Below are 15,450 nucleotides of genomic sequence, written 5' to 3' on the forward strand. Positions count from 1 at the left end.
TGAGATGAAATGGGGTCAGGTCTTCCACGGGTCGTCCTCCTCTCTCGATAAGCTCATCCCGCTGATCTTCGGGGAGATGCTCCACGCACATGGCCATTCCTCGAACATTACCCTTGTTTTGCTTGACGAAAGTAGCGTAGCACTCTCGTGCCTTCTTCTGGTCGCCTCGGACCTCGCCGACACCGTTCTCGGTGGGGAACTTCATCTTCAAGTGAGTCGGGGAGATGATGGCTTGGAGGGCGGTCAATGAAGGACGGCCGAGTATGGCGTTGAAAGCCACTACCGACCGAACCACCATGAATTTGACTTGGATCGTCGCCTGGCATGGAGCTTGCCCAATTGTGACTAGTAGATCGATCGAGCCCTTGATGGTCGCGGCCGCTCCCGAGAATCCGTGAAGCGAGGTGCCTTCGGGCTTGAGCGCTTCGTCGCCGAAGCCAAATTGTCGATACGCTTCTAGTGACATAAGGTCCACGGATGCGCCGGTATCGACCAATACACGGTGTACGGGCCTGTCGCAATTTCTACCGCACCACTAAAGCATCGTCATGAGGTAAACTTATACCTTCGAGGTCGGCCGGTGAAGGAGATCGTCACCGCCTGGCTTGAGTTTCTTGACGGGCATCTCGGCTACTCCGACGAAGCGAGCGTTTGCCTTAGCCTTTCGAGTACTCTCTTGCCCGGGCCCTCCGAGGATAGTGTATATGGGGGCTCCCTTGTCATTGCTCGGCCCGGATCTGTCTTCCTTCTTCTTGGCTCGGACCTTGTCATCGTCTCTTTCAACTCGCCTGTTTTTGGCCCTAGGCTCGGCTCTTCTTTGATCTCGGTCATCGGGCCGCCGACCTCCACGATCTTCTCGGCCTCCTTTGACATATCGCTTCAAGTGGCCCGCTTTTTATCGACTCTTCGATTTCTCTTTTCAGTGATAACAATCTTCGGTGTCGTGACCGGTGTCCTTGTGGAATTGGAAATATTTGTTGGGATTCCGAGATGATCCCGCTTGCATCGGTCGGGGTCGACGGATGTACCCCCCATCTTGTATTTGCATCAGGATCTCCTTACGAGACGCATTCAATGGCGTGTAGTCGGGGCTGAGCTCGTCGATCCGCACATGGCGCTCGGCGATCCGTCCTTGGCCTTTTGTCTTCTCTTCTGGTGCGTCTTGTCGACCTTTTCTTGTCGAGCACGACCTTCGTTGCCCTTCCGGCTTGGAGGACCTCGGCCATATTTGCGAACTCGTTGCACCTCTCCAAGAGCTCGGCCAGGTTTCTTGTCGGCTTCCGGGCCAAGTCCTTGATAAGGTCCATATCGGCCAATCCGTTGCTCATAGCCGTATGCGCTGTGGCCTCATCCAAATCCTTGATATCTAAGGATTCCTTGTTGAAGCGGAGACGAATGCTCGGATCGACTCGTCGGGCCTTTGCTTCACGCTAAGGAGGTTGACCGTGGTCTTCTTATGTTTCATACTACTCTGGAAGCGCGTGACAAAGGCTCGGCAGAGTTGAGCGAAGCTTTTTATGGAATTCGGCGGCAACCAGGAGAACCATGAGGTCGCCGCGCCCTTGAGGGATGCAGGGAAGGCTCGGCAAGAAACGATCTCGGTTCCCCCGTACATGGTCATCATCGCATTAAAGTAGTTGATGTGATCTGTCGGGTCGGTCGTCCCGTCGTATCGGTCAAACGGGGGAGGTTTGAAACCGTTGGGTAGCGGCGCGCTCATGATCTCGGGAGGATAAGGGTGACGGCCGACCAAAGAGTAGGCGTCCGGGGTCGCCTGTTTCTTCAACCCCTCCACTTGCTCGGCCAAGTCACGTAGCCGCTTCTCCAGCTCAGTCTCAGGTGCTCGGCCAATCGGCTCCTCGGCCCGGGATCCATAGGGTGGGTCGTCCCGTTGTACTCGGCCATTCTGGTCAGCTCGGCCCTCACCATCCTTCCTTGTTCTTTTCTCTTCTTGGAAGTTGGACCCTCGGGGGCTCCCCTGTTGTTCTTCTCGTGGGGGTGAGCTTTGACGCCGGGGAGTATGACGCGATCTTTCCCCTTGTCTCGGCGCGCGTCTTTCAACCGGGTCTTTCCTTTGTTCTCGGAATCTCCTCGACTGTTCGTCCTCTCCGATCCGTCCAGAAAATACCGACCTACTCGCTACCGAGCCGGCCGGTTCGATTTCCTGCCCTGTTCGCGGGCTTTGGCGATGTTCTTGCTCACCCCGCCGAGCGCCTCTACTGGTGTGCGGTGGTGGAGTCTTCTGACGAGACGGGTGCGAGGACGCGGCCCGACTCGGCTCGTCCCTACGCCGGCCACCATTTTGCTGCAAGTTTCTTTCAGCGCGTACCGGAGCTGGAGGGTTCGCGGCCAACGGCTGGCCCATCAGCCCGCCTCGGGCCATCTGGTTCATGAAGGCGCGCAGCATCTCATTGGTGTGGAGCATCTGCAGCTGTAAATCCATAACCTGTCGATTGTTTGCCGGAGCTTCTGGGTCCAAACTCTCCGGCAAGGGTGGCGGTGCCGGTAGGCCATTCCCGTCCAAACTTGGCTCGGCCTGTACCCGGCTAGCCGCGGCCGTGGTTAGCGCACCTCCCCCATTCCCGCTCTCTGGAGGGGGAATGGTGCCCGTGATGGGCTGCGCACCACCGGCCCTAGGGGGTCTTCTGTTTATCCCCTGTCGAGAGGCTTCGGGAGGCGGTGATCGCCTCGTTTGCACAACGGGTTGCGGCTCATCCGTACGAGAAGTAGAGCCATGCTGCCCTGACCTCGTGTGCACCATTATTATTGCTCTGGGAATTGGTAGAAACGACAATGCTTGCTGATGTCGTTCCCACAGACGGCGCCAAATCTGTTGCGTGTGAAAACCTCCGGTGCTTGGTTCGCCCGTGGATGAACCTGCAAAAACCAAGCAATGAGCGCAAGAGGGCCGGTGTGGCTCCAGCCTAGGACTCTGCGATGCTCAAGTCAGATCTTCAACGCGACAGCGTAACTGCGTAGTAAAAAGCAAGATGTGGAATAGTGCTCCATACCTGGGTATTTATAGAGTAAGGAGGAGATGAGACGGTTGGGAGAGTCCTAGTATGGTAGGAGTCCTTCTTTCGGAAGGTTCTCTCGCAGAGCGGAGTGGAGAGTTATTTTTTGGTCGGACTCTTATTAAGGTAAGAGTCCATGTAGAGTGCGATTCCGTGTTGCGCTGGGATCGTGGCTCGGTCCTTATCCCGTGATTCTCGGGATGTGCTGACGTGGTCCGGAGATCCCCGGTGGAGTGCTATGAGAGCCTCCATGGAGGAGGGCTCGGCCTACGACGTCGGCCCGCGAGGTCGGCAATGGAGGTCGGCCCGAGAGGAGGTGAGGTTGGTCTCGGCCATGAGCTCGGCTAGGAGTCTATGGCTGACCCGTATAATCTCGGCCTCAGCCACCGGCTAGCTCGCTCGAACCAGGCTTTGTCAGGTGACTTATCGGATATGGGGTCGGCCCAATTTCATGCTCGGCCCAACTCGATTCTCGGACTGAGGTCGGGTCGGCCACGTGGTAGCCTCCTATAGGTGGGGTGTTTTATGCCTCATCAATAACAACAGATTTTAATATGTAAAATTCCATATTTACTCCAAGAAATAACTAACCAGAAGTAAAATATTGATGGGTGTAGTGAAAATAAAAGATAGAGAAGGAAAATAGGAGAGAGATGATATAAATGGGTGATGGTAGTGAAAATAAATAATGAGAGGGAAAATAGGAGAGAGATGATATCAATGGGTGATGGTAGTGAAAATAAAGAAAGAGAGGGAAAATAGGAGAAAGATGATATCGATGGGTGATGGTATTGAAAATAAAGAAAGAGAGGGAAAATAGGAGAGAGATGATATTAATGGATGATGGTATTGAAAATAAAGAACCCTTAAAATAGAATTTGAAGCTAAACAAACCAATAGCAGAGAGAGAAGAGAAAGGGAGAAAACTTCCTACCATGGGGGGAAGAGAAAGAGATATAATGAGAGAACTATTGGGAGGGACAATGAGAGAGAGATGAGAAAAGAAAGAAGTACTAAGAGAGTATAAGTACTAAGAGAGTATAATCGTGGGGTGGGGAGGAGAAAGATATCTCTTAACAAGTTAAGAGAAGAGAGAATAAAACCAGCAAAGCACTTGATAGGTCATAGTTGACCTGGACCAATTCCCACAATACATGTGGACGATCAGGTCGGCTCCGGCCCACACACCAAAAGCTCGGGTCGGTATATAGACCTCGGGATAATAACTTAATTCATATTTATTTCTTTTGTTTAAAGGCTTGGAGATTGGAGATAACTTAATTCATCTATTCATACATGGGTACCATGTCATTGAGGATAGATCACTGAGAGGTGGATCATGGGTCTTCGATTTTGACTTTGTTTTGGTACAAGGAGAGCAGGTCCAGGATCAGGGGACTTGGATTCTAACGCTTGTAATCACAGTTTGGAGCTTCCAAGCCGTTCAAATCTTTCCTAGATCTAGATTTGGGTTTTTGTTCCCGCCTTCAAGGTTGGCCAGAGCACTAAGAAAAGAGCTTTGGATGATCACGGTGGGTTCAAAAGGGTTGAGAGGTGGAAGAAGAGACTTCTCGCTCCAAAGTTCGCTGGGAAGATGAAAACGATGGAGTTTCAGAAAGAAAAGAAAAAATTGAAGTTTCTTTTGTTTTTCTATAAACCGATCTGAATCCAAGTCGGTTTGGTAAACCTGTCATGGTGGGTTCAAAGGGTTGAGCGATGGAAGAAAAGAGTTATCGCTCCAGGTTCGTTGGGAAGATGAAAACAATGGAGTTTCAGAAAGAAAAAAAAAAGTTGGAGTTTCTTTTGTTTTTGTGTAAATCGATCAAAATCCAAATCGGTTTGATAAACCCAACCGGACTGGCTTGTTTGCAATGCATTCAATCGATTCCAACTAAAACTTTTCAAACTTCTAATAAAGGCCGTTGGATTGTAAATTTTACAAGTGTCATCTCCACAGTCCAGGGAAGGACGATGGGAGGACAAACCACGGCAGTAGAGGATCTGAATCCTTTTAACTCTACATAAAAGAGTAATGTAGTCTTTTCATAAGCAAGAGAGAAAGATATATGCTTTCAATAGATATTAAAAAGGGTAATTTTGTCTTTATACTTGTTTTTTTAAACAACATTACATACTTAGGGTACGGTTGATAGTAACTTTATAAAGTAAGGGGAGGGGGAAGATATTTTTCAAAACTGAGGTACTGGATTGATATTAGGCAAACTTAGAGGGGAGGGGGATGAAATTTTCCCTTTAATATATCCAACGGTCATCAATAGGATGGATATTTTAATCCATCTATCTCACACTCTGTCGTTTGAACTCCTAAACCCGACCCGACTTCATTCTTCAAAACCTATCGTTTCTCATTCTCTTCCCCTTCTCTGCATCTTCTTCAAGGGATTCGGCGACATAGGTGTGCTTTGTAAACCTAAAACCCTAATAGATAAACAAGAAAAAGAGAAGAAGACTAAGGTTCAATAGCTAGAGCTTGGTACCTCCCAAGCCTTCAGCAAGCTTATATACAACAAAAATCAGATTTTGAAAAGAACTGGATCCTCCCAACCCTTGATTCAACAAGCTTTTATACAACAAAAATTAGATCTTCAGAAGAAAATCATGCTTTCTAGCGACAACTCCGCCTAGATCTGACAAAAGGACCAAGAAGAAAACAAAATCTACAGACCCAAAATATACCTACACTTCACATAAACTACTTAAAACGAAATTTGAGAACTACACCGTACACACAGGAAAGGGAAATAAAAACAAAATCTCCGGTGAAAAGTTACAGGAAATTGGTGGGGGATAGGATAGGGGGAATGAGGTGTAACTTTTTCAACTTTTTACCCTTGTCCGGACAATTGGCCAATCCGATCTGAGATTACAAACCTTGCTCGCATCACACTTGTAGAAGTATATTAAATAACTATACTTCACAAAAAGAAAAATCTCTGAACAATGGGATTTTTTATTTTTGGGAAACCCCCTCGACTATGGCTTGTTTCCATGTACACCCCTTCATCTATTGAAAGCAAGTAAATTAGTCCATCAAACTAACTGCCATTAGTTTTAAATGTTAATACTCATCCAACCATTTTTTTAGGACCAAATTGCCCAAATTAAAAGTTTGAAGACGCAAATACCCTCTATACTTTAATACACTAAAAATCAAAAAGACTAAACTACCTGAAATAATCAACTAACTTAGAAGTTGGGCTATAACTCTATAAGATGATGATGGGTAATCTTGTGTGGTGCACCGCCCGATGTGCCACGTAGGTGCACTGGGCAATGCATAGGACTTGAGAGGATAAAAATCCCGAATGAGGGGACCTATAAGAAGACCCATAAGAAGAAGAAGAAATGTGAAAATAAAGAAAGAAAAGAACTGAATTTAGATCACGGTTCTTTTTTCTCTCTTAAACCACCAATCCCACTCTTGACCTGTTTTTTTACTTCAATGCCATGTTGAGCTTAAATCTTCTTTCTTTTTACTTTTTAGTTTTTTTTTTCACATTAAAACTGAATTTTGAACCACACAAAGCTTGAACTGAATTTAGATCACAGTTCTCTTTTGTAACTACAAGATATATATCAACCCACTTTGTTTGTTCAGGGGTTCCTACACAGCTATTACATCCCACATGTGCAATCATATGTTTCAACGTCATCCACATTAAAACAAGTGGCACTTTACTCCCTACAGGACAAGTTTTTAACTTCTCCTTCTCTTGTGCACTTGTCCGGAAATTTTTATGTAAATTGATGTAATTATTTTAAATTAAAACTGAAAATTTTTTTACCAGATGTTGTGTTCCAAAAATATCGAGGTGCAAGGGAGAACGTTTAGTAGTTGCTGGATTGGGGAATCACCGTCTTACATGGAATAGATGGTAGGAAACTGCACATCCACAACCATTTAAAAGACAAAAAATTCACGAGGATTTTCTTCAATTTCCCATTTGTGGAATGGAATTAACGAGTACCAACATCTAAATTTCGAGATTTTCATATCTTTAAATTTTTTATTAATATTAATGTTTCTTAATATTTATTATCAAATTATTTGATGTAAACAGGATGAACAAGTTACTTGTTCGAGGGTTTTTTGTTGAGTGCCAAGAAGGTACTTCAAGAAGGAGGAGAGATCCATATAACAATGAATGCAAAGTTATACAAAGCATGGAAAGTACGAGGACTTGCCTCCATGGCTGGGCTCCATCAGACGGAGGCGGTGCCATTTCCACTAAAAGAATATGAGAGTTACGGTTATAGTCACATAAAATCTGCCAGGGATGCAAAATTCCAAATCTCAAACAGCCTCGTTTACATCTTCAAGCCAAAGAAATAGGGTTTTTTTGAAACAGTTGTACAGTCAGTAATAGTGAACACTTTACAGAGATGTTCTTTTAGTTTTAAACTAGTTGCAAATTAAATTTGTAAAGCCTTGACCCATTTTGATAGTTACATAAAATTTTAAAAAAAAGCTTTTTGCACCTTTGTGCGTGTTTCTCTCCCTAGTCTTTGAATTTTATTTGATTACAGTGTAATTCGATGACAACATAACTTGCTCTGCCATCAGTTGTGTTTTATTTGGCTGATTTTAAAAGGAAGGAACTTGTTATGCCAGGCTTGGTTACTTGAATTGAAATGGAGTTTTGAGAGAGTTGAGAAATTTGGGATTGCAAGTGCGATCGTTGATCTCGTTGTTGCTGTGCAATGTTTGTTTCATCTCAGCAGGGTATTGGAGATTTTTGCATATTATCTTAATTGTTTGTTGAATCGAGTCGTAGAGATGAGATTCTGGTGGAGTGATTCTGGACCTTCTCAGGTCTCTTTCTCTACGTCAGTGATTTCCGCCTTTGTGCGTGTCTAGTGTTCCACCGTGGAACGTGATCTTGTTAGTTTTCCTATTTCTGCTGCTCCCTGAATTCTTCCTTGATCTGCAACCTGTTTTATCGTCTCTTTTGGCTCCTTCCTTGTCTCTCCTACATTTGATGGATAATCACATTCCCAGTCCAAGCCCACATGATCACCCTCTCCAACCTCCCCTTCCACTTCCTATACCGACACCTCTCATTCTCCTAGACAACCTTCCAACATCTCACTGCCACCAACCCATAACATCTTCTGCTCCATCTACCGTTCCTGTTTCCCACAATAATACTCAACCTAATAATGATATAGAATTGGAAGAGGATGATCCTTTTAACTTTGGATGATGAAAGAAGCCCAATTGAACTTGAAATTCCCAGTAGAGGTTATATATGCCACTGCATGGAGATTGATACTTGTATGGGGCAATTACTAAAATTACCCTATGTTAAATTTCTTTTCTGAAACTACCCTACTTTTAAACATTTACATCTCTTTCTACCCTCATGTTTTTAAATATCTAGATTGCCCCTCCTTTTCACCTAGTAACGTGCCAATCTCTTTAACCTACCATTCTTGTTCTATTTTTTACTATTTGTCATTAAAATAGTAAAAAATGAAAGGACTCCCCCACTTCTTCTCTTTCCCGTTTTTTACTCCATTCGTTTTTATTTTTTTGTTTTTTCTTCAATTCTATTTAATTAATTTTTTATTCAACATTTCATCCTCATCGTTCTTCTTTGAACAGATCATGGTTCTAAGTATCTATGTCATATCACCCCTATCGGGTGATACATTCCGGTTTTGCTAGTCACTGATATCGTGTTGATATCGATAGCACGGTACAGACAAGGTGTAAAATGGTCAGAAAAATCAAATTTTAAGGAGATTCAGGGGTAATTTTGTCTTTGACAGCCGATCTAGGCCGATACCGTATCGGTATCATATCAATTTATCGATTACCGATACCCGTTCGGATACCATGCACTAAAACCATGGAACAGATCGACTTTCTTCAAAGCACCTCAATACTTCTCTCTTCCTCTTTTTTTTCAATTTACCTTTGTGTTTTTTATTTTTTATTAACCTACAGTGCGATTCTTGTGTCGTCACTTTTCTTCTCCCTCTTCATATTCGAAGAAGCAGAAGACATGGGATAGAAAGGCACAAGATCAATTAAACATCGGATTGTCTCTGCCTTCTTAGCGATTTCAGTTGAGAATCCATGAAAGCTGGATCGATTTCAGAGAAGGGAACGCACCTATAACGGAGACGAAAGAGAAGAACTGGATCACGGTGAGGATTAGATTGATCTGTTCGAATTGGAAAAAAAACAGAATAAAATTTGAACAGAGTGAAAAACGGGAGAGAGAAGTAGGTGGGTGCTTTCATTGTTTACTATTTTAATGACAAAAATAGAAGAAGAATGGTAGGTTAAATAGATTAGCAGGTTACTAGGTAAAAAGGAAGGGTAATCAAATTGCAATCCAACTGCAATCAAAGCCTGGTCTCCTACGATTTAGAATGATGCTTCCCCTATGTTGTATTAAAAAATGCATAATTGCAAGCCTATGTTTCGTCGTTGGAATAAAGAAGTTTTTGGCCATGTTCAAACAAAGATTTCAGCTTTGCAACAAGAGCTTTCAACCATCCAAGCAAGACCAACTTCTGATGCTACACAGAAGCGTGAAGAGGAGGTTTCTAAATTACTAGATGAGGAATTGGAGAAAGAGGAAGAAATGTGGAGGCAAAAATCAAGGATCTCATGGCTATTAAAGGGGACCGCAACACGCTTTTTTTTCAGATGACTACCATCACAAGGAGAAGCAGAAACAAAATCCTCCGTTTAAAGAAACTTGATGGATCGTGGACTCGATTTGAATCTCAAGTCTACGATGAGATGCTAGCTTATTATCAACAAATATATCAGTTAGAAGGGATTGATCAGGATTCCCTCCATCAGGCCCTAGCTACCATTCATCGCCAAATCACAGATGAAATGAATACAAGGTTGAGATCTATCCCCTCCCCAGAAGAGGTATAATAGGCGCTTTTCTCTATGGCTCCTCCAAAGGCCCTCGGCCCATATGGACTCCCTCCAGCATTTTTTCAAAAATATTGGGACCTTACGCATCAGGATTTATTTACCTTTGTTTGAGATTTCTTTAATTCTGGTTTTTCACCAAATGCCAGTAAGGAAACCTTTCTATGTTTGATTCCAAAAAATGCTAATCCTGAGTATGCCGATTATTACAGGCCTATCTCATTATGTGCAGTTGTAGTCAAGGTGATCACAAAAATTCTAGCTACAAGATTACGTGAGGTTTTGGATATGATAATTACACCCGCTCAATCAGCCTTCATACCTAAAAGATCCATCTCTGATAATGTGTTCATGGCTCATGAATTGTTCCACTACATCAACCGTAAGAAAAAGGGTAAACAAAAGTTCCTAGCATTGAAGTTGGACATAATGAAAGCCTATGATAGGGTGGAATGGGAATTCATTGAAAAGCTCATCCTCTGGTTCGGTTTCTCTAGTAAATGGATGACTATGGTTATGTCCTCATTGAGATCAGTGTCTTACAATTCAGTGATGAATGGCACTCCTCGTGGTAAGGTAATCCCAACCAGAGGGATTCGACAAGGTGATCCACTTTCCCTTGCTCTTTTTTTTTTATGCTCTCAAGCTCTGAGTAGTATCATTGGCCAATCTGAAAGGGTAGGACTACTTAGAGGAGTGAAAGTTCGCAATCGGTCGGAATCGATAACACATTTACTTTTTGCAAACGATTGTTTACTCTTCTCAGAAATGAAGTTGGAAGAAGTTAATCACCTTAAAGATTGTTTTTTTTTTTTTTTTTGGTAAAAACCTTAAAGATTGTTTGGACTTATATGGTAGAGCTAGTGGACAGGCCTTTAGTCTCAATAAATCCACTCTTTCTTTTAGTCCCAATACTCCTAAAATTTCAGAGATGCCACCGTTAGATGCTAAAATTTTGACTATTTTACCCTTTGCTCCATTTTCTTAAACCTAAAAAGACTTAATTACCCTCACTTATTTGTTGCCCTAAACTAATTAAAATGATCATTTTACCCTTTGTTTTATTTTTATAAATGAAAAGACCTAATTGCCCTCATTTATGTATTACTCTAACCTAATTTGAAAAGACTATTTTACCCCTAAATATTTGTTCCTAAAAACCCCAAAATGCCCTCAACTTCCCCAAATCATCATCTTCTTTTACATACCCACCACCACCACCCTACGATGGTTGACTACATAGGAACGCAAACCCTTTCCATCCATCTTGATGTATAGGGATTTCAACTCAGGTCGAGGAATTATTTCGGAATCTTCTTCCTTCTTCACCGACGTAGTTCCCGAAAGAGTCTGTTTGCCATTAGACTCGGGAATCAGATGAGGGGATTTTTCCACAGCCAATTCATCACCGGCTTGTGGATTCAAGTTCCTTGAACCGTTTCTCTATGGAACTCAGAATATGAAACAAAAACCCAATACTCTAATTTCTGAGTTTGATTGATAACTTTTACCACTTTGCCCTTTCTTTGCTATAGCTCTGAACCCAAGAGATGAAGAACGACTCAGAAAGGCATCATTTGATATGTGGCAAGATCATAGTTAGTAAATACGCGTATTATATGCGTATCTGAACATATGAATGAAAAAAACTCTGTATTGTGTATAATACTTTAGAAATAGTAAAATACGTGCATTTTAAGGGTTGTCGTATGATACTCGAATAAAACGCGTATAATACTTTTACATATATATTTTAAAATAAAAAATTAAAATCTATCTTAACTGTTAGATTAAAAAAAACCTAAAATCTACCAAACCCACGTCTCTTCTCCAACGAAAAATCAAACATCTAGCGGCTGGTTCCCCTTCTCCATTCCTCTCTGTCTCTTCTTCCTCTTCTTGCGTTCTGCCGGCGATTGCAGTGGTGGTTCTTGCACTCGTCAAGCTGGCGATTGCAGCGGTGCACTTGAAGTGACAATTCTTAAGGTATTTTTCAAAAACCTTTTCCCCTCCATTATATGGAGGAGAATCGCAGGGACGGCTTAGAAATTGAAGCCCAACAACAACACAAGGCAATTCGTTTGGTTTTTTTCAAGAAACCCAACCAAACGAAACATATACAATCTGTGAGAATTCAAAGCTTTTCTTAGCCAAAAACTCCATCACTGTAGATTCATAACCATCCATTCTTTCTGTTTTTGATGGTCAAAGAGAGAGACTTTGGGATTTATTAAAGTCCAAAACCCATGAAGCATGAAATAAACTCAGATTTAGTTAATATTTAATAACAAAACTCAATTCAGCAGTAGAACCGAAACCTAAAATTAGAAATTGAAAATAGAATCTGAAACTAGAGAAGAAATTTGAAAGAAAAATATAAGAGGGGGGGAAGGGGAGAGTGTTGCGGGAGAGACGTTTATCTTGTTCTAGAGATGACAAGATTTCATGAATGATGAGAAGTCATGTTATCTTACTTCTTGTTTGGTACATAAAAGCTAAAAAGACTCTTTATAAGCAATATTCATTTCTTTTTCTTTTTTTTTTTTGGTACACAAGCAATATTCATTTCAATCATCCCTTTTGATTGGTCATTCTAATCCCTACAATAAAGAATGTAATGAATCTAGGTTTGTTAACCAATCAAACTATATATTTAGGCACATCACTAAATGCTATTATTGTGTTTATTAGGTGTACATGTCTATTGCATAGTGAATATATGTCCGTATTTTTACATAGCAATCGTATTATACACGTATTAAATATATATCGTATTATTATCGTATCGTATTATTACGCCGAATTTTTTGAAAAGTATTATTACCATATAGTCCGTTTGACTACCATACGTAGGGGTGTCAACGGGCCGGTTTCGGTTTGGGCTTTTCGGTTTCGGTGTGACTTTTATAGAAACCGAAACCAAACCATTAAGAAATGTTCGGTTTCGGTGCGGTTTGGTTTCGTGTCGGTTTCGGTTTATGATAACGGGGTGATATCGGTTTGGATTCGGTTTGGTACCGGTTTTATATAACTAGTAAGGTCCGATTAATGCTAATTTTTCTTCTCTTTCTCTTATAAGTACATAAAATATTTCAAATACAATGCATTTTTGTATCCTATGTCCTATGGCCTATGGATACAATTGGTTGGGTAATCACTAACAAAGGATATGAGATAAAGTGAGAAACTATCACAACACATTTAGGGGGTAATGGGGCATTAGGCATTTACTAATTTACTCATTTATCGGGTTAGGTCGGTTTGATTTGGGTTCGGGCTACCGGTGCACCGTCGGGCTAACCCAAACCAAACCAAACCGTTTGCCTCTCTGGATCCACAAACTGAACCGAACCATTAACAGTTCGGTCCGGTGTGGTCCGGGCTCATTCGGGCTGTTTCGGGCCGGTTTCATCAGTTCAGGTTGGGTATTGACACCCCTAACCGTACGTATCCATTCCCGTATTATTGCCGTTCCCGAACTTACTAACTGTGGGCAAGATATGTGGGAAAAGTAAAATCTCGTGAAGGGATGATCATGATGATGATGGGTATTTCTCAGGGATTGCTATCTACTCTTTGATTGCTTGTCTGAGTAGCTCTGCAACACAAATAAGAAACATGGCTCCACCATCTATCGAACCCATCATCAAGGCCACCATGCAATCAAACATGGAAAAATTAGACAATCAGATCGATTTCTACCCAAATCTTTTCTACCCATTCATGAACCTTTCAATTGTTCTATTTATGTAAATAAAGAGGGAACAGAGAACTGAGTAAATTCCAGTCACAATGTAGAGAGAGTATTTTTTTTCCAGAGGAAAAATGGAAGTTATGATTACAGTGGCAGACTAAGAAGGAGGTGTGTCGAATTAGAAAAGGTAATAATAAAAGAAGCTCAGAGACGAGAAAACCCACAAAAAGTTTTAGGGATTCTGCAATGTAGCAAGGCAAGACTCAAAAGAGAAAGAGAGAGAAAGAGATGAGTCCGATCCAAAGCAAAGACCAGGAATCCCTAGCTCCTCAGTCCCCACCGCTTACACTTGATTCAGTGAATGTTCTAAATTGTTATTATCGTATTAGTCGTTGAACTCTGCATTTTGGAGGCAATCCATCTCGATTGCGATGACATGGTTGGATTGTTTGCCGATGTTGGTGGTATTGAAGAGGCCGAGATAATTTCCATACTCTCTCTCTCTCTCTCTCTCTCCCTATGGTGGTGGGTGGTGGTGGTGCTGGAGGTGGGGCTTCACGGTGGTGATGGTGTTAATGGTGGGTGGCGGCGGCGGCGGTGGTGGTGGTGGGGGTATGTAAAAGAAGATGATGATTTGGGAAGACAAGTGTGCTTTGAGATCTTCGAAAGACTTCCAACCCCAAAAGGGTTTTCTTCATCGAACAGGGAAAGGGGTTTCGGCCTCTCATCTGAAATCCTCTTTGGGTGAGGTTGGGGAAGATGAGGGCATTTTGGTTTTTTCTAATTTTAGCAAATAGGTTAGGGTTGGTTTTTAGGAACAAATATGTAGGGGTAAAATAGTCTTTTTCAATTAAGTTAGGGTAATACATAAGTGAGGGCAATTAGGTCTTTTCATTTATAAAAATAAAACAAAGGGTAAAATGGTCATTTTCAATTAGTTTAGGGTAACAAATAAATGAGGGTAATTAAGTCTTTCCAGATTTAAGAAAATAGAGCAAAGGGTAAAATTGTCAAAATTTTGGCATCTAACTGTGGTATTTAACGGATTGGACCTATCTGGCATTTAGGGTGTAAAGCAAGGGTGGTACGTGGAATATTGAAGGGTGGTACGTGGAATATTGAGCTGCTTAGGGAGGTGCGAGGAATATTGGGTGCATTATAGGGGGATACGTGTACTTTGTGTGTAATGAAGAAGACTTCAGTAAGGCCTGGTTGAGGAAACACCATAGCTTGGCAGATCGAAGGAATTGCGATCTTATGATGATCTTTCAAGTTCCAATATAGAAATCATATTTGGATAGTATGTAACTGCTTTAATTTTTACAGTTGGACTACCCTCCCCTATTCTAAATCAGATTCTACTTAACCTATAAAAATGATATGTTTCCCATCTAACATCAGGACAGTATGCAACCTTTATAAATCAGATTCCACTTAACCCATAAAACTAATCTGTCACTCATTACAATAGACACGTTCATAACAATGATTGGTATCTAAACCTAAATATACCATCATCCATATCCCTATCAAAAGTAACAAATAGAGCTCAAATTTAAGATAAATATAAAACATACATAACCCATAAAATAGATCTGTTTCCCTCTTCCATTTCTCAAGAAGAGTAGCCTCTACAGAATAGTAGGTTCCCCAAAATCCATTATTCATTCCTTTGTTTTTTTCTTAATTCTATCATATTATCATGGTAGCAGGTAGGTGGCCGATTATGATGTAGTTATTTTGGTAATGAATATTGCAAAGAGAATGGAATCGAAGGTGTTGAGATAACCAGCGATGGGGTTGTTTTTTGAGCCAATGGC

The 15,450-nt window shown here is 42.0% G+C and overlaps 1 protein-coding gene across 2 annotated transcripts in view; it reads right to left on the bottom strand.

The window, feature by feature from the left end:
- LOC122642206 (casein kinase 1-like protein 10) overlaps nt 1–15,450 on the bottom strand; it is a 37,678-nt gene that overhangs the window by 8,978 nt on the left and 13,250 nt on the right. The gene's annotated exons all lie outside the window — the stretch shown is intronic.

Source organism: Telopea speciosissima, chromosome 10 (assembly GCF_018873765.1).
Source record: "Telopea speciosissima isolate NSW1024214 ecotype Mountain lineage chromosome 10, Tspe_v1, whole genome shotgun sequence".
Classification (NCBI taxonomy): domain Eukaryota; kingdom Viridiplantae; phylum Streptophyta; class Magnoliopsida; order Proteales; family Proteaceae; genus Telopea; species Telopea speciosissima.